Here is a 19,109-nt window from a genome sequence, read left to right as displayed (position 1 = left end):
CTATGCTTTTAAGTTCATGTTTTCATATTTTTGCCCTTTTCCCTTCATGTTCTCCTCTTTCTAAAAGCTAATTAGTATTGCTTGATTCTCATATGCTTGAAGATTTCTTTGTACATAATTAAATACAAAGGATTTATAATCCATAGATTAACTACAAAGGATTTATAATCCATAGATCCTATGTAGAAAATTGAACTTACTCACTCTTTTCCATTCAGTGTATTCCCATTTATGATTATCATATTTGTTTTACTATGTTTCTCTTTATATAGCCCAAATGGCTCTGTGTTGAACAAGAGGAATTAGTTGGTCTGTAGAAACCTCAAGGCTTGTCAGGGTAGGAAAACAGTACTTCAACCAAAGAAATTGAAAAGGTAGAGTGCTAAAGCAAATTAATAAGAAGAGGATGCTGAATTGCTAACACAATATAGAACAAAAATCAAAATAACGTCTAATTCCATGAGGATTTACTGATGAGGTTGTGCACAATTAAATATATGTATTTTGCAGAAAGTGGTTTATTTACTGGCTCATTCACCAACTACATTTATTAGTTAGTTTTTCACAAATGATTGAAGCATTGTACAACCACTGTAAAGTAACAAATTACAAACCAAAGCCAAGCAATATCATAATCAAACCATCTCAATTAAAGAATATATTTAATACCCCTGCCTCCACACTCCCCAGCAATGCTGATGCCTAAAATCTTGTCAAAGTCTGTCAAAGGCATTGATCTCTTTCCAACTTTCTAAATCCAAAAAGAAGACTAAGAAGAGCTTTCCAAAGTGATGGTCCAACATTGCATATTGATTGCCTCCCCCCTCCCAATTTTTATAGATAAAGCTGTGATGAAGTAACACATTTGACCATATTAACTGCTAAGTTGATATTTATACAAACACACATCACACCTACATACAAGTATTTATGCATCTCGCAGCCTCTTCTGCTCTCTGTAGCTAGCCTGCGGTCCTGAAGCATCATATTAGATTCAATTTCTAGTCTGATTAAACCAGAGGGTAACTTCTTGTCCTTCACTTCAGTCAATAATGTATCCTTGGCCTTTCCTGATGTACAAGCTGCAAGCTCAGAATGAAGAGCTGGAACTTTGGGGAGTGGAAAAACAAAAAACCCACTTTATCCAATGAGAGAAATCATTAATGGTATCCACTGAAGACTTTTTAAGCAGAAATACATGGAAAGGAGACATATGCACATTGACCAAACCTTACCATCTTGAAACTTATTTAATAAAAACATGTGTCACTCTAGTTTAATCTGTGTGAAAAAATAAATCTTAACAGGTCAATTAGGCTAACAATATCTTAAGCACATCCTTCTCATCACATAGTAAGATTTTTGTTTTCTAACTCCCTTTTTTCTTTAGATGCATAAACAGATAGATGCACAAGTCCACAGAATAATGCTGAAGCAAAAAATTGTATCCAAGGCTCAAGAAGCAATGGAAAGTTGGGCTGTGGTAAGATCTCCTTTGAAGTAGAGTACAGTTCGTTTCTGAGCCTTACAATTCAGACAGGATCCTGATCAATGGAAAAGTTTCAGAGAAGAGTCGCATGGATGATAAATGTCTAGAAGACAAATCGCTCAAGGAAAACTTGGAGGAAACTGGCTGTTTTGCCCAGTAGAAAGGTTAGAGGGGGGTTGGTCGAAAGTTTTGAGGGTATAGAAGAACATCACGCAGAAGAGAAAAGCTGTTCTCACGGGATCCACTAAGGACAGGATAGGACACAAAACAACAGCTTAAGTGTGTCCCAACGGATGCTGACTCTTGTGAGCCCGACTGCTATGGCCTTTATTGAATGGCCTTGGGTAAGTCACTCTCTGCCAGCCTCAGTTCCCCATCTGTAAAATGAGAACAGCAATGATCTTGTTGTGAGGGTAAATCCAAAGAAGGTCAAGTGTTCTGCAAATTATATTGTTCTAAGCTGTGTACATAATTATTACTTCCTAATATTCTTCCCCCTTTTTCCCCATTGTGATCTATTGTGCATTAGCCAAAGGGACCCAGGATAGAGGTAGAATTAAGGGGAGAGGAAAATTAGATGAAATAGAAGAGGGTAGTGGGTTGGGCTATAATTAGCACTTCTCTTTACTCCCAAATCTATCTCCTTCTGTCAACATATACTATTTATTATTTTTCTTATATTATGTTCTATAACTAGAGTGCTTGGGGCAGCATACAAATCTGTTAAAACATGAAAGATAAAGCGCACGACATAAAAAAGATGACGAAGAAAAAACCCACAAGAACAAGAACAAAAAGCAGCAATGACAATCATAAGCAACACACACAAAATCACAGTAAAATCAGCAGCATCAGGTTCTAACAGCTGTAGGAGTGTTTTCTAAGCAATTTATGTCTTTGTGCTTGGCTTCTACCTGTGTCTATACTCATAAATACGTAAGGATAGTCATGGATTCATATGCGCACATAGATACAAATGATGAATTGCTTGTGAATTTCATTTAAAAAGTCCTTTAAGAATAAAAATAAGTCACACAATTAAAGAACATTAGAAAAGAAGCCAGAATAGTTTCAGTGTTCCATTAAAACAAAGAGATTCTCAGAGTAGGAATGCAGAGAACGCAACTGTTCCAACCTCAAGCCCACTCAGGGATAGTTACCTGCTTGTCATGGCAAGTGGTTCCAGAATCATAAATTTTTTTTTTGCTTGTAGCCATGTTCTCCAAGTCTGTAGGGAGCTTCTTCCTAACTGAAATCTGCCTCGAGGGGCCCTGGCATCTTCCCCACCGATCAGCTTCCCCAACCTGATACCCCCCCCCCGCCCCCAAGTCCCGGTATGTTGAGATATTGGTCATCTTGATTGTGAACTTGAGGAGTTGCTGCCCCAATGAATTTGGAGGGCGTGGATTGGGGAAGGCTGGGGGAGATATTTCCCTAACATTGTAATGCACGTAATTTATAGTAAATGCTGCGTTACAAAGAAACGTTTTGGAGGTTTTCGAATGTCAGAAAGCCTTGCATTGCTGTGCTGTTCATCACTGTTCTTGGGTGATCTGTATCCCATCCATTTCCAGACATACTCATTTCAAGGTGCCATAGGAATGTCAAGAAGTGAACTAGTCTCCAGGCAAACCACACAAACTCAAGGCAGAGGTCAAAAGGCCAGTAAGGGGGGGTAAACAAGACAATCCACTAATCAGCCTAACTTGCACACCCCCACTAAAGCAGGGTTTCTTAAACTTTTGTTTAGCTTAAGAGAAAGAAGGACTAGGGGAGACATGATAGCATTATTCCAATATCTCAGAGGTTGCCACAAAGAAGAGGGAGTCAAACTATTCTCCAAAGCACCTGAGGGTAGAACAAGAAGCAATGGGTGGAAACTAATCAAGGAGAGAAGCAACTTAGAAATGAGGAGAAATTTCCTGACAGTGAGAACAATTAATCAGTGGAACAGCTTGCCTCCAGAAGTTGTGAATGCCCCAACACTGGAAGTCTTTAAGAAAATGTTGGATACCTATTTGTCTGAAACGGTATAGGGTTTCCTGCCTAGGCAGGGGGTTGGACTAGAAGACCTCCAAGGTCCCTTCCAACTCTACTATTGTATTATTATTGTATTTTCGCTCTCAGGATCCCTTTCCCACTTTTAAAAATAATGGAGGATCCCCAAAGAGCTTTTGCTTGTATGGATTATATTATATGGATATTTACCATATAAACATTAAAACTGATGCCTTTACTACAGCTACTGCTTCTCACAATTGTTTGGTATGATTTTAATATTGAATTATTTTTCAACATAGGCTGGCAAATAATTTTGAGGGTCTTGGGGGACACCCCCCCCCCAGAAGTCCTAGGGCCGCACTTTAAGAAGCACTGCATTAACCATGCATTTAGTTAACCAACCACACTGACTAGTTTGCACAATGCACTCAGTCAAAAGAAGCAAACTACGGTACATTACTATTTAATGGATGGCCTGGAAAATATGCAAAACGAAACATGAGTCATCTGAAGCCTCAGACCTCGTTTAAAAGTTGTGCCAAAATCAGTATTATTTTCTGCCTTTTGGAAGTAGGAAGTGTTTAAACCCATCCTCCCCATCCATACCTGCACAGTCTCTAGACACTGGGATAAGAAGGAGCCATGGTGGCCCAATGGTTAAAGTGCAGTATTGCAGGCTGACTCTACCCACAGCCTGAAGTTTGATCCCGACGGGATTCAAAGTTGACCCATCCTTCCGAGGTCGGTAAAATAAGGACCCAGATTGTTGGGGGTGATATGCTGACATTTGTAAACTTCTAAGAAAGTGCTGTAAAGCACTATGAAGCAGTATATAAGTCTAAGTATTATTGCTATTCCAATAAGACATTGGCAATATTTCTTGGGCAGCGTGGGATCAGTTTATTGATGACACTGGATCCTAAACTGAGCAATGATCTCACCCTTCAAACAGTAAATAGAAACATTAAATAGAAGTGGTGAGCTTATCAAGCTTGATAAGTGAGGGGTCACAGGTTCAGCCTCTCTCCCCCATTAATACCAAAGGAACAAACAACAGAGGAAAAAAAGTAGAACCACATGTATTCCCAATTCTTGTAATCAGTCCAGAAGGATGTCATGATTGATGGTATCAAAAACTGCTGAGAGATCAAAGAGAACCACTGTCCTTGTCCAGGTTCCACAGAGGTCATTAACAAATATAATCAGTGCTGCTTCCATACTGTGTCCAGGTCTGAAATCCAACTGAAATGAGTCCAAAGTATCTGTTTCCCCAAGGAACTCTGCAGCCCAACCACTTTTTCAACAAACTTCCATAAAAACTTCCAACAAACTTGGAGATTGGATGGAAGTTGTGGTGATTTAATATCTAAGAAATAATCAGAAACAGAAGTCTGTCTCCATTCCTCACTCAAAGAGGGATGCCCTAAATTTGATGTATTTAGGGGCCAGATACCCAGCACAGAAATCTGTTGGCATAACATATTTCCTTGCTTTAATTTAAAAAAAAACATGAGAAAGTCAACACTAGGTTTAGAATGTCCTCAGCTATTAATTCCCTTACTTTTTAAGTACATGGCGCTTTGTAAGTGAGCAGCAAACTATATGGTTGTTACTTAGCAACTCGAGCTAGCTTTTGAAAAGTTGTTGGCGGATAAATAGCGTGGTCTTTCATGCCTCTGCATGTACATGTGTGCACAAGAAAAAGCATGTGCATCTTTCATGAGCTAGGCTTCTGGGTCAGGAATGCCTCAAGGACCCTACCGGATCCACTCAAGAAGAAATTCTTCTGCATAAACCAGACTAACAAGAATGAAAGCTGCACATCCATGGTGTATGCACTCATTATACAAGGATAAAATATGCATGTGGGAAGGAAACAGTGAGTGAAATACATGGCATTTATAGACTATTACCTAGACAATGTCTGTGGGTGTGAAACTGGCATAGTACAATGCAAAAGGCACAGCCATAATAGGACTAGCCTGTGTAGTTAACCACAGCTACTTTAATATGTTGTTAATCAAATAAAATGTTTTTAATATCAAGAAGCAGTGTGAAAAAGTAAAGAGCACAAATCTAAATACACTCACGGATTATCAGCAAAAATGGCTTCACTAAGCATCCAAAAAACAAAACAAATGTTAGGCAAGTTGCATTGCGCAGAATGCCATCACCGAAAAGATTAGCAAATTTTTAAAGTCTTTCTCAGATAGTTAATATTGTTATTTACAGAAATATATTAAAGTATTAGGGCCCAACCACATTTTGCTTATGCTTAAAGATCAATTGTAACTTGGGTCATTGTTTGCTCCAAAGTGCCATTTCATTGTAACATTAACCAGAAGTGCCTGCAAATTCCCTGTTTTTCATAGAAGAAAAACCTTTACATGCCAAAAATCAAATCCACCCACTTAAAGAAACAGACACCCACTCCCACCATCTCACAACTGCTTCACTGAGCTGTTCCCTGCAGTTCACGGCTACCAACCCACTGCTCATCCCATACAAAGTTATCTGACTGAACCTCCATTCACAGTCTTTCTTCGTCTCCCCTCTCATGCAGGGACAAATGCCTCTCTTACCTTCAAACATGGTAAAATCTAGTTTGCAATCATGGTTGCATGATAAACCAGATATGCTAAAAATAATTTAAGCAATCCATATTTTATTATAGAAATATGAGCCTAGAATCTCTTTGGGGGGCAGTTTATATAGTCTCATGCTACAGCATCCCATGCTATCTCTCATACTCAACCTGCCTTCCAAGACAAGATTTAGATGCCATTTTTATTATGGACATACTTATTATGTTCAAAACTGCAACTCCAGTAAATCTATTCAGGCAAGTAATTTAGGATTGTAAATGATAACATGGATGCTGCCTTGTTTTCTTCTAGCAGATTTAGGACTTAAGAGCAATTTGTTCAATTTTGGATTAAGAATAAAGCACAATTAATTAAATCTTTCTAATATAGCCATGCAGAGAACAGGAAATGAGGAGGTTCTTGAAGCTGATGCTAGTTCATTTAATACTAAACTGAAGTTTAATGTTACATCCTAACAAGACTGACTTTCCTATCTAAAAGAACCAGTTTGCACGGTTTTTAAACATTAAAGGACACAAAAGATCATCTGCAGTATTTTTTATTTGATTATTTGCTTTATGTCTACCAAACAGCATAACCAGTTACATGGGACAACGCTCTATTACCCAGTGCTTACCAATCTTATTCCTGTAAAGATCTGGGACTAGTAGAGATTTGGGGGAGGGGGGGGCAGCATAGGGCAGTGATGGTGAATCTTTTTGGCAGCAAGTGCCAAAAAAGTTGCGCAGAAACATCGCGTGCATGTGTGCTTATTAGGGCCACACTCTGGAACAGCCAAACTTCCGGGTTCTATCATGCACGCGCGCCCAACGATTGGCTGGCCGGCGTGCATGCACAAGCCTGTTTTTGGCACTGCATTGCGCATGAAGCCTTCATGCTCCAGAAAAGCCGAACGTGCGGGTTCTGGTGTGCATGCGCATACCCAATAATCAGCTGGCCGATGTGCATGTGCACACCGGTTTTCAGCACTGTCAAATGCGCCAAGGACAGCTGATTGTCGCCTGTGCATACACATCAGAAAACTGGAAGACAAATAGGCGAGGCCGTGCGTGCCGGGCAACATGGCTTTGAGTGCCACTTTGGCCATGCGTGCCACAGGTTCGCCATCACATGTGTAGGGTCAAGATTAGGAACATCTTCTAGATAGCTAAGGTTTCTGGAATATAAGTGTCCAGGTTAATCATCTTTGCTTAAACATCATGTATAATTTGGCTCTTAATGATCTTGCCTTCGCTTCCTGGACATGGGTGTCTACGGGGAATGAAAGGGAAACAAATGATAAAACGTATATAAATAATATCATCACACAAATGGCCCAAATTACAGATTTACAATTGTGATCAGGACACAAGTTTGTACCACAGTGGCATTTGCATGATAATGTCATTATATACAAGTTGTCATTTGGGTGTCTTCAGGATTTGCTCTGGATACCCCTATCTTCACATTTATTTTCACAATTGCTTCTGTACTGCTAAAGGCATATAACTAACTTGGTAAGAAGTTTCACAATATACTTCCGGGCAAGATAAAAATGCAGTTACAAACAGAGTCATTGGAAGTCAGGCAGAATACAAATTTAATAAATAATAACATTCTTTCACTGTTTTAGAAACTAATCAATGGGCATGCTTCTTTGGAAACATATGAAATCAGAAGTGTAATATTTGAAATGCTGTTAAATGTGTCTATATAATTAATAGTGCATAATTATAATGTGTAATGAGATTATAGAATAATTTATGTTGTATATTACAAATTACAGGGACACAGTGGGTCAGTGGCTAAAACGCTGAGCTTGTCAATCAGAAAGGTCGGCAGTTCGGCGGTTCAAATCCTTAGTGCTGCTTAACGAGTGAGCTCCCGTTACTTGTCCCAGCTTCTGCCAACCTAGCAGTTCGAAAGCATGTAAAAATGCAAGTAGAAAAATAGGAACCACCTTTGGTGGGAAGGTAACAGCATTCCGTGCACCTTTGGCATTTAGTCATGCTGGCCACATGACCACGGAGATGTCTTCGGACAGCACTGGCTCTTCAGCTTTGAAACAGAGATGAGCACCACCCCCTAGAGAACGACTAGCACATATGTGCGAGGGGAACCTTGACCTTATATTACAAATTAAGTATAATCTCTAATGTACTTTACAATGCATCATAATTGCAAATACCTACCCCAATAGAAAAAGTAGGTTCCAAAAACTGAATGAGTCCCCAAAATGTCTTTGTGTATTGCCTTTAGTAATCTTGTTTCTTCCAGATAAATTGGGCCATAACTCTATGCTGCATGTGGGTACAACACAATGGAGGCCTTCAATTTGGGAAAGGGTGTCTTTTATTTGGTCAGTCAGCTTTAAAATTTATTTTCCAAGGAGGAACTCGGGGAAGTTCATCCATTTCGGGGGTTTATTTGGCACACAAAATCAATTTTATTAGTTTATGGGCAAGGGAGCAATTATGAAAATTCAATGTTACCTATGGCTTGAAGCTTGCGTTATTTTATTGTATGAATGCATAAACAGAGGATTTACGCATGTAATATGAATACTTGGTGTGCTTTTCTTTCAGCATAGCTCCAAGCAGTGCAGCAGTTTAGGTCACAGAGACCCAGATGCGTCAAAGCTCTGGGATGGTGTCCAATGATAAGAAAAGTACCGGTCTAAATAATAGGAACATTTAGGGAGCTTCTCAACTACAGACTCATCTGATCGGTGCGCGCACGCACTCCCCCCCCCCCATGTTTTGCTCTCTAAGTATATATTTATTTTGTTGAGGCGATTACTTGCAAGAGGAGCGATTCTATAGAAGGAAGAGGAAAGTGGAACAGAGAAACCAACATGGCCTGAAGGAGCTTCTTCGTTTCCTTCATTTTTTTGAACATTTGAGGGGTGGGGGTGGGGGAAATCCCTCCACTCCTTTAAACAGGAGGAGAAAAAAATGCACCCCCATCAATGGAAATGTAATAAAAATAAGAGAACAACTCTGACTGAGTTAACTTTAACTCTGAGACCGATTGGCCACCTGATCCGGAGCATGTTAGCAGACAAGACAGCCTTCAGTCCTAGAGCTCTGCCTACACCATCTCTCAGCTTGCTTACAGCGTGCCTTTTATCATCTCCTCCAACAATGCAGAGTCCTGGCTACAGATTTTCTGCAGTCTTTTGAAGGAAAGCAACAAGGATCCTCCCTGCCGAAGAATCTATTCTGTCATAGGATCTGCCTCCTAGGACACCCTCTTCAGAAACACAATAATATTGCTGCATCTTGCATCTAATACGATCTATGTTGTGTTTTGGTTTGATTCTGCTGTGTTCCGTAAAGATTATAATCTTTAGCTTTTGTGCCTGTGTCTCGTTCATTAGCTGACAGCCTTGTATTGCCAGAGAAACAAAACATCCCTCCCAACAACAGCTTTTGATAGCAGCCAAGTCAACCGCTAACCATTTGGCAGTTAAAACCTGAGCTTACAGTCCCCAAACACAGAGTCTCTTTTTATGACACAGGTCCAAGTGGTTGATAAAAGGAGGAGAGGTTAAGCGGGACAAAATGAAAAATGAGAAGTCATTTTATCATTTTTGAAAGCCCAGGCCTGGTCCAAGTGGAACACAGGAAAGAGTAACCCTTTAAAAGGTGAAAGCACCAGTCCTCTTAGGCATATAACAGCCCAACTAGACAAAGCCATGAAAGAATCTGATTTAGCAATCAAAAGCAAATACTGCACTGTTTGGGGCCTATTGCATACTGAAGAGGCTGCATTACTATATACACTTGAATTGAAATTACTGCTATATCCTTAAAGCTCATCTGCTATGGCATTTATAAACTGGGGGATAACTCCTTGCTTAAAAAATAAAGGGAGGAAAGATAATGAAAATTCCTTAATTTACATCTTAATATGACTTGACTCCATTTACCCATTCTAAGCTATTACGTAAAATCTGGCATGCTATTCTTCAATTTTCACTGTTCTCCAAATGGTATTTCATACTGCATTACATTACACTGTATGGTATTATTACATTTTCTGTAAGAAGACAGCAATGTTGTAATTCTGTGATTTCCCCCTGCCCATCTATTTATCAAAATAGGAAAAATTGCATACCAAAGCATTATTTAAAAAATGCTTCTTTAAAACAAAATAAGTACATACATTTAGGAAAGCTATTAAAGGAAGTGTTCATTTTGTGAGCTCATGAAAATGCAAGCAAATCTTTATGCAAAAAGAGCATTTACAAACTAATATAAAAATAGAAAAGAGTAAATTTGTCTTTGTTAAAATGTTAATGTTCTAAAACAGATTCATTTTTCAAAAGGAAAGAGGTGAATCACACAAAGACCATTTATATAAACTGTCAATTCTGAATACCTAGTACAGTGATGGCGAATCTTTTTTGGCTCGCGTGCCACAAGTGGGGGGGGGTCGCAGGGGGGTCGAGTGCGGGCGTGCCACACCCATAATGCAACGCGCGACCCCCCCCAGTGCGCATGCGCGCACAACGCACGACCCCCCTATTTTTACATTTTTTTGCCCTTCCCAGGCTCCAGGGGCTTTATAGGAGCCTGGGGAGGGTGAAAAGAGCCTCCCCCGACCCACCAGAGGCCCCCCAGAGGCTTCAGGGACTGTCCGGAGGCTTCCCTGAAGCTTTCGGAGCGCTTAAAACCACCCTCCGAGCAACCCGGAAGTGACTTCCGGGTTGCTCAGAGGGTCGTTTTAAGCTCTCCGAAGGCATCAGGGAAGCCTCGGACGGTCCCTGAAGCCTTCGGAGCGCTTAAAACCACCCTCTGAGCAAACCGGAAGTGACTTCTGCGTTGCTCGGAGGGTGGTTTTAAGCTCTCCGAAGGCATCAAGGAAGCCTCGAACGGTCCCTGAAGCCTTTGGAGCGCTTAAAACCACCCTCTGAGCAAACCGGAAGTGACTTCCGGGTTGCTCGGAGGGTGGTTTTAAGCGCTCCGAAGGCATCAGGGAAGCCTCGGATGGTCCCTGAAGCCTTCGGAACGCTTAAAACGACCTTTGCTCGGAGGGTGGTTTTAAGCGTTCCGAAGGCTTCAGGGACGGTCCCTGAAGCCTCCGGGGGGGGGAGGCTCTTTTCACCCTCCCCAGGCTCCTATAAAGCCTCTGGAGCCTGGGGAAGGTGAAAAATAGCTTTTAAAAAGGTGAACTCAGCTGGCCTGCGCGCGCATGCGCGCTGGCCAGCTGACAGGGCAGCGCCTCGCGTGCCCTGACAAATGGCTCCGCGTGCCACTTGTGGCACCCGTGCCATAGGTTCGCTATCACAGACCTAGTATATTAATGTTAGTTGATAAAGTATGAATATATGTACTATTTATCCTGGGCAATTTATTCTCTCCTCTCGGTTCATCAAGCCAAGTTTAGAATGCATTGCTGCCCTTTGTCTTCAACCCACATCCTGTTACATTATTTAATGTAGATGCAATTGATCTAACATATCTAACATACAGTATCTTTATCAATTTGTTTTTTTTGCGGGGGGGGGAAGAAAGGAAGTTCGTTGGTGTTTCTCTGGGAGCTAAATTCTGTAACATCAAATATTATGCCAAGTTTTTATTTTTAAAAAATAATTTGCACTTTGTAAAAGTAAATTGATTTGACGATACTTCTCACAGTCTATTAACCATGCCTTGGAGACACCCACCAACTATTTTTAGACTGGTAAACCTATATTCGAAAATTGTTTAACAAACCAGTCAGTATGGTAGACAATTGTAGCCAATTTTCTATCTTACTGATTGGTTAGTTAGACAATTTTGAAGCAGGAGGAACTTCTCTCAGCGACAGGTAAAAGCTACTCTCTGCTTCATTACACACTACTCTTTACCTACTGACTTGTAAGGTGGGCTTTTTGGACAAAGCTTTTCCATGAGATCGACACACTTAAAATAGCCTGACAGACCCATGACTGAGGCAGAGATCCTCTGGATCAACAATCACTCATTCATGCAACCTAAAAATAGCTACAAGTTTGTTCCTGAGCCCATCCTACCTTACTTACTTATTGCAAGGGTCATTAAGAGTTGGGTGGCATACAAATTTAATTTAGTACCTTATTATGATTGGTTGTATAGTCAGCCAGATGTTTTGCATTTTGGTCCACCTGTCAGGCCCTCTCCAAGGAGATGGAATAGGCAGATGTTGTTGTTAGATGGTGTTAAAGATATCGTCACAAGACGTAAGCTGTTCCAAGTAACGTTACCTTTTTCAATTGGCTGGTGGTGATATTGTCAGTGCTGAAGGTGTTCAAGTGATGCTCCAGATGTTTTGGGATTGTACCTGAGATGCCTATTATTACTGGTACTATGCTTTCTTTTGCCACAATTATTCTACTTATTTACAAGTCTTTGTATTTTGTGATTTTCCTCCAGTTCTTTCTTTTCTCTCCTATTGGCTCCAGGTACTGCAATATTCACTATACAGACTTTTTTGTTTTATAAAGACTTAATATTATAGGAATTGCTCAGAGAAAATTTCCCAATTCTGCAGAAAGGCTGTGGTGTAAAGTTTATGGATCATTTCTGAGTATGTCTGCACAAAACTCCCACCTGAACTATGTGCCTCTGTAGATTATAAAAAAATGAGAAGATTCATAAAATATTTCATAAAAGACACATGTAAAAGAATGAAATCCTTTCGCGCCTAAGTAAAAGCTTCATTCTTATACTTACCTGGAAAAATCATGCTTTTACCGTTAACAAATCAATTTAGCACGTAACTACCCATCCAAACTCCCAATCTTATGATCTATATATATTTGTTTTGGTAGATCTATATATATATTTGTTTTGGTAGATTTTCACGGGTGTAGGTATGCTGGTTTTGTTGTATTCGGGTCTTTTCCCGTGTAAGGTTGAGATTGTCTTTGCAACGTTTCCACGCTTGAAGATGGCAGGTGAGATCCTGCCGAAACGTTGCAAAGACAATATATATATATATTGTATGTTATATTTGTATTGATAAATAAATAAAGGGAGACTAATATAGATCTATTTCGAGCTAATTAGCTCTCATCAGCTAGCCATACCCTTACTGGGATTTCAACCCGGGCTGTATATATCTTAGGCAGGAGTTTTAGCCACTAAGCCACGGGCTCTGTTCCTTATCAGTTGAGCCAGGGAAATAGGTATGTATTTGTGTTACAACCCCTGGTATGACTAAATATGGGAGGAAGGTCACTACTCCCTCTTTCTGTCCTTCTAAGCTATGGGAAAGGGTTATATTCTATATTCTAAGCTTTATGTCTTTGGACTTGGTGATTTAATTTTGAATATTCCAAGCTTTATGTCTTTGGACTTGGTGATTTAATTTTGAATATTCCAAGCTCTCACACAATATCCATAAGCTCTTCCACCGTGAAGATGGGAGTTTTGATATTGGGAGAAGAAAAAGAGCAGATGATTGGAAGAATGAAAGCATAAATCCAAAGTAGATGCTTTAGAATCATTCATAATTTCCCACTCTCCAACCACAGATCCTGGAATTACTTGCAGTATGAGGCTAGTCAAGAGGAAAGCTCTTACTAGCTCCTGAGCCAGGCAAGGATTTCAAGCCTTAGGACTCCCAAAAAACAGTACTTGAAAATTCATGTGCAAATTAGCTTCATGAGAAAGCTTTGCTGCTTTGTTCACCTGATTTTGAAGGTCTGCAGAACGTACATCTTAACGTAACAATCCTACCACTTATATAGACAGACTTCCCTTTGCAGTTGCTCAGATGGACTAAGGCCCAACCATGCTATAGGCAGCATGTAACTAGAGTGCCAGTGATTTGCTTTGTAGCCTTCTACATACAAAGCAGGTGATGATGAATAACAGGGTTACTATGACCCTCCACAAACACCTTCATAATAACATGGCATCTTTTCATGTAACAACAGCCACAAGTGCAGAGATGGCTTTTTAAAAGTCAAATACGAATGAGCATTAGCCACCACAAGAAGCTTCTACTCCATGACCCACCTCCTATCTCCCTGCTCATGCTTCCTATCTTCTTCCATAGCACCTGCTTAAGTGTCGGATGTTTCAGCCCCTTGCGCACACACACAGGCTGTGCAGGAACAGGGAGCCCCTAGACCCTTTGTCTCCCCTGATTACACCCTTTCCCTCCATTTCTCCATGACTCATGCTCCAGCTACTAATTAAAACCAGGAAACAAGCTGGGGGAGCAGTTAGGATTATTTTAGAAACCATGCTGACTTTGGAGGGCACCAGCCTCTCGTCACCATAGAAACAAGGGCTTTAAAAAAATACGTTTCCCACCCTTGTCTGCATTTCCCCAGTGTATTTGCTCCCTGTCCTAGGAATCTTCCCGATTTATCCCACTTATCCCACTTTCTGAAAAGTCTCCTCTGAAGAGAACATATTTGTTCCTTACTAGAACAGCTTTATGAGCTGGGGTTCTGGTAACACGCATTCCCTTAAACTAGGTGATTTGAATTAACGATACAGACTGAGATCTTGATTCAGTGTCTCTGACCTGCCTGGAATAACTCTAAGAGAGCTGGGTAGCTTGCTGCCTTCAAGTCCCCTTCTGAACACCAAAACCAACACCCCCAAGTCTTTTTGCCATGATTGCTAAAAAAACAACAGCGGTTTCTTGACATTTTAAGTGGGAAGTGATAAAAATGATGTTGCAAAACTACAAAAACCAGAGCTAAAAAAGCAAAAAATGCAAATTCCTCCAAGAACCATGTCTGCCCATTGTGACCTTTATAACCCCAATTGTTTTCACTAAAACAGTATGGCATACATATGGCCTATGATCCTCCACAGCAGTGTTTCTCAACCTTGATGGCTTTAGGCTATATGGACTTCAACTCCCAGAATTTCCCAGCCAACATCCTTCACCATTGACATAACTGAATAGGACTGCTGGCAGTAAAATAATTTGGCGAGGGGGGCGGGGTTGCACATATTCTCTCTCCAGTGTATACACAAGCGGTGTGCATGGAATAATTCCCAAATATTGTAATGAATAGTACAGAACGTACATGCCATTCACCTTAACATTGTTTATTTTCAAACAGATAAAAGAATTCTAGAGACCCAGAAAATCTCTGGAGCTGGATCCAAAAACCTGCAGGAAGATTACAGTATTTACTATAAGAGTCCACTTTGATGGCAACATTTCCTTAAACTGCTAAGTGATTTTGTTCAATTCAGATGTTATTGATTCTTCTATTCAATTCACCATCATCACTAATAATTTCCATCACTAATGTAAAAGGCCGTAATTCATTTATAATACAGTATTGCATACTAACAAGGAGACTGTACCCTCAAGATTGGAGAAAGATTATTTGGACCCCTTTCATTCAGGTTTCAGGTCCGAATAGGGAACAGAAATAGCATTGATCTCTGGGGGAAGCTGGAAGGAGGTGGTGCATCCATCCTTGCCCTTCTTGCCCTCTTGCCAGCTTTCAATACCATCAACCATGGTATCTTTCAGGCCATATTAGGGAGTTGGGGATGGGGAGCATAGTATGGGCTAGTTCACCTCCTTCCTCCAAGACTAGTCCCAATAGATGTTGATGGGGGGGGGGGGAGAGGTCCAACCCACATCCTTCCTTTGTGGGCTGCTGCAGGACCTGGTGCTCTCTCAAGTTACTTTTAACAGCTACATGAAACCGCTGGGTGAAATCATCCGTCATCATGGGATGAAATATCATCAGTGTGCTGATTTCACCAGTTTAAACATCTCCATCCCAGGTGAAGTTAGTGATGCTGTGGACACTTTCTCATGGTGCCTGGAGAATGTGAGGGTCTGGATGGGGAACAGGCTTCAGTTGAACCCTGGTCAGATAGAGTCGCTGTGGGTGGAGGCGTATCTAGGAGTTCATCATCTTTGGTTCTGAATTAGGATGCACTATCCCAGACAGACCCACTGCATTATCTGTGGGTCCTTCTGGACTCACAAATCCTGCTCAAGGAGCAGGTGGCAGTCATCACTAGGAGAGCCTTTGCTCAATTTAGTGTGTGTATTATTTATGCCCCTTCCTGGATAGGGAGGCCTTTCACTCACTCATTCATGTCTTGGTCATTTTCCGTCTGGACTATTGCAATGTGCACTACATGGGGCTACTCTTGAAAAGTATCCGGAATCTTTAACTGGTACAGTATGCACCCACAAGAGCAATTTTGGGCGTTGAAAATACAGAGCATGCAACACCTCTGCTGCGCAAGCTGTATTGAGTGCCAGTCTCCTTCCGGGTCCAATTCAAGGTGTTTAAAGTCCTATATGGCATGGAGCCAGGCTACTTGCAGAACAGTCTTCTCCCCATTACACTGACTCATCCCACCTGGTCAGGGAAAGAAGACATATTGTGCATCCTGCTAGTTAAAGAAGTTCAACTGGCAAGATTGCACCTGTTCTATGGAATATTCTCCAGCATGCAATCTTAGGGTTGGTTAATGTCTTAATGCCACACACCCACACACACACACTCCATCAGGGTGGAAACTTCTATGTTCTCTTTGTTTTCTTTTGACTGATACTACAGGAACTTGCAGCATGACTGTCTCCTGAATTTTTATCAGGCTGAGAACTGTTACACATATATGGGCTGGAGGCGAAGACCTCTAGAATTGGTTTAAGATGGAGTTGACCACCTTAAGCTGAGAAGGTGGAGAAAGTAGGCATTGCCCAGGATTGTGTGCATTTCTCTTTTGTTTACTCTACCTTCTGGGAGGGGAAATCAGCATTGGCTTCCTTTCAACATGGTAGAGATATAGTGCAGGGCTCTGAGATTTGTGATAAAGCTATGTTCCTATACGAAGAAATAAAATTTCTCCACATAGGAATTTGACATGCAAGGAATATTTCTATCTCTTCACTATGGTGAGATCCCTAGTTAGAATTTTAAAATGGTACTCTTCTGAGAAGGGAAGAGTGAGGGCCACAATACTACTGGCCTCTTTGCTAGGATATGATAAGCGTTTTTAAAACAATTATGTTTCTCTCCTCTCAAGAAGGCAGGAAAGTCCATCGATGGGGAAGTGTAGATGAAGCTACAGTGAAAACAAGGCCTCAGCTCAAATAGAATTCCTGCCCTTTCCTGATCAGCTTTCCTCGATTTTTCTAACTTCTTCCAATTCTCCAGTTCCATTCTATCTCCACACTTACCTCCTCTTGAGTAACCTGTGTGAATGAACCTTAGCCTGCCTGCCCATATGTGTTGTCCTTCTTTTAGTCTGAAACTTCAACCCATCCTGAAAAGAAGGCACAAAATGCTTCCATAATGTGAGAGATGGGTTTGTGGGCCTTCTCCAGGCTTACGTTAACTTGGCTGCATTGTTTCATTACGATGCCTTGAATCGTATACCTCTTGCATTGGGAATTTTGTTTGTGCCTGTTTGGTGATGATAACTTATTAGGATCTGTTTGATGTGTGGCAAAACTTGGCCTTCCAACAAAATCCCAGCTGCCAACCCTCTTTCCTTAGAAGACTGCATTAAGTGGAGTCTCCATGGATAAGATGCCTCAGCTCCCTTGAAGGCCTAAGCTTCCTACCAATGCCTCTGAGGACCCTGTCCTGCTGGTGGTGGCTTTTGATAGATAGGCAAGAGCTGGAAAGAGACAACTTTCCTAACACAGGAAAGTGGAGCGGAGTTAGTTCAGGAGACAAGCAGCAGGAGGCATTCGTTGCCCTAGCAGCCTTGTGCTGCTGGGTGATCCATGGCCTTTCAAACCCCAGCATGGATTCTTTTGCCACCCTGCTAGGCAGCTGGCAACCCGCAATCACAGCTAATTGGCCTCAATGCAGGTACTTGATTCAATCTTGCCTCCTTATTTATGGAGCCAACCAAGGAGGTGTCACTGAAGACTGCGGGCAGGAAGAGACACAAGCTGGGGAGAAGGGAGGCAGTCAGATAAAGGTCCTTTGATACTGTGCAGAGAATCACGGTGGTAGTGAGGTTAAGAAATAGCAATAAGCACAGCACTTCAATCCCCCTCAAAGGTCAGTTGTTCTTCAGAAGTCTTAGCATTGCAAGGCTTTCTACTACCATGATATGCCTGCCGGTCCTGAACTGAACAAAAGGAGCTGGCAAACGAGGGCGAATGAATCAATCTGTCCTTTATTCAACCAGTTCATTTAGGAGTTTTGCAGTTCCTTCCTCTGAAATATGGCAGGGATATTATCTATTCCAGTCTTTTGTCCACAAGAGCAGGAGTAGTTAATGATCTCCTAGGCTGCCTTGCGCCACGGCACTGCGTTTCTTGCCAGGAGCAGCTGCATTTCAACACTGAGCTGCCAGTGCCCGATCCAAGCGGCTGCCCACACGGATCGAGGTGGTTGGTCTTTGCTACCTAAGCAAGAAACGTGGTGCTTGCCATGGAAACAGCTGTTAGAAAGCTGCTGCTGTGTATGTTTCTGTTGCTATGGCAATGTTTCCTGGCAGCAGCCCTGTACATTGTCACTCCCCCTCCTCCAAACTGTCATCTCCCTGCACCCCCTCATCCATCCCAGCAAATTCCTAGCAACCTGCCGCTACATTAGCCTCGTGGCTGGCTTGCCCAAGCGCTCACTTGGCAACCCCAGCCACGCACTCCACTTAGGGTGTGACCTGGAATCTTGGCTCCCTCTTCTCTCTAAATTCTAACCTTGCAGTTCCCAGAGTTGGGGATAATAGTCCAGGGAGGGCATATGCAGCCCTTGGGGGGGGGGGAGCTGTCTAACTTGTGACAGGGACCTACCTCTCTCTCCTCAGCAGCTCTAGGCTTTCTCCCAGCTCAGCTACAACATATGAAGGCGGCACTGGGTCTTTGCATTTGTAGCACCAGATGGGATGGGACGATGACAAGGAGGGACTGCAAACAGCTCTCTCCCCTCCTCCACCTGACATCACAGGAGTGTTATGTAAATGGGGGAGTTGTCACTATTTCTTTCTCTCTGCACATACAGTGGCATTGAAGACCGGAGGATGGAACTTGCTGGGAGTGGGGGGAATGTTGCACAACAAAACTGAGGAGAGATGGCTCAACCATATATTGATTATAAATTTCGC

At 41.7% G+C, this 19,109-nt stretch overlaps 1 protein-coding gene across 6 annotated transcripts in view; it reads right to left on the bottom strand.

The window, feature by feature from the left end:
- IQSEC2 (IQ motif and Sec7 domain ArfGEF 2) overlaps nt 1-19,109 on the bottom strand; it is a 177,222-nt gene that overhangs the window by 117,718 nt on the left and 40,395 nt on the right. Inside the window, exon 1 of one of the 6 annotated variants that reach the window (XM_081962384.1) lies at nt 18,799-18,830. The exons of the other annotated variants lie outside the window; for them this stretch is intronic. The gene's annotated coding sequence lies outside the window, so the exon portion shown is untranslated. Of the gene's footprint in view, nt 1-18,798; nt 18,831-19,109 lie in introns of those variants that run through there. 6 annotated transcript variants of the gene reach the window in all.

This window comes from Natrix helvetica (assembly GCF_964273705.1).
Source record: "Natrix helvetica genome assembly, chromosome: 1".
Taxonomy (NCBI): domain Eukaryota; kingdom Metazoa; phylum Chordata; class Lepidosauria; order Squamata; family Natricidae; genus Natrix; species Natrix helvetica.
The sequence above is the reverse complement of the archived record's forward strand: the minus strand, read 5'-3'. Positions and strand labels throughout refer to the sequence as shown.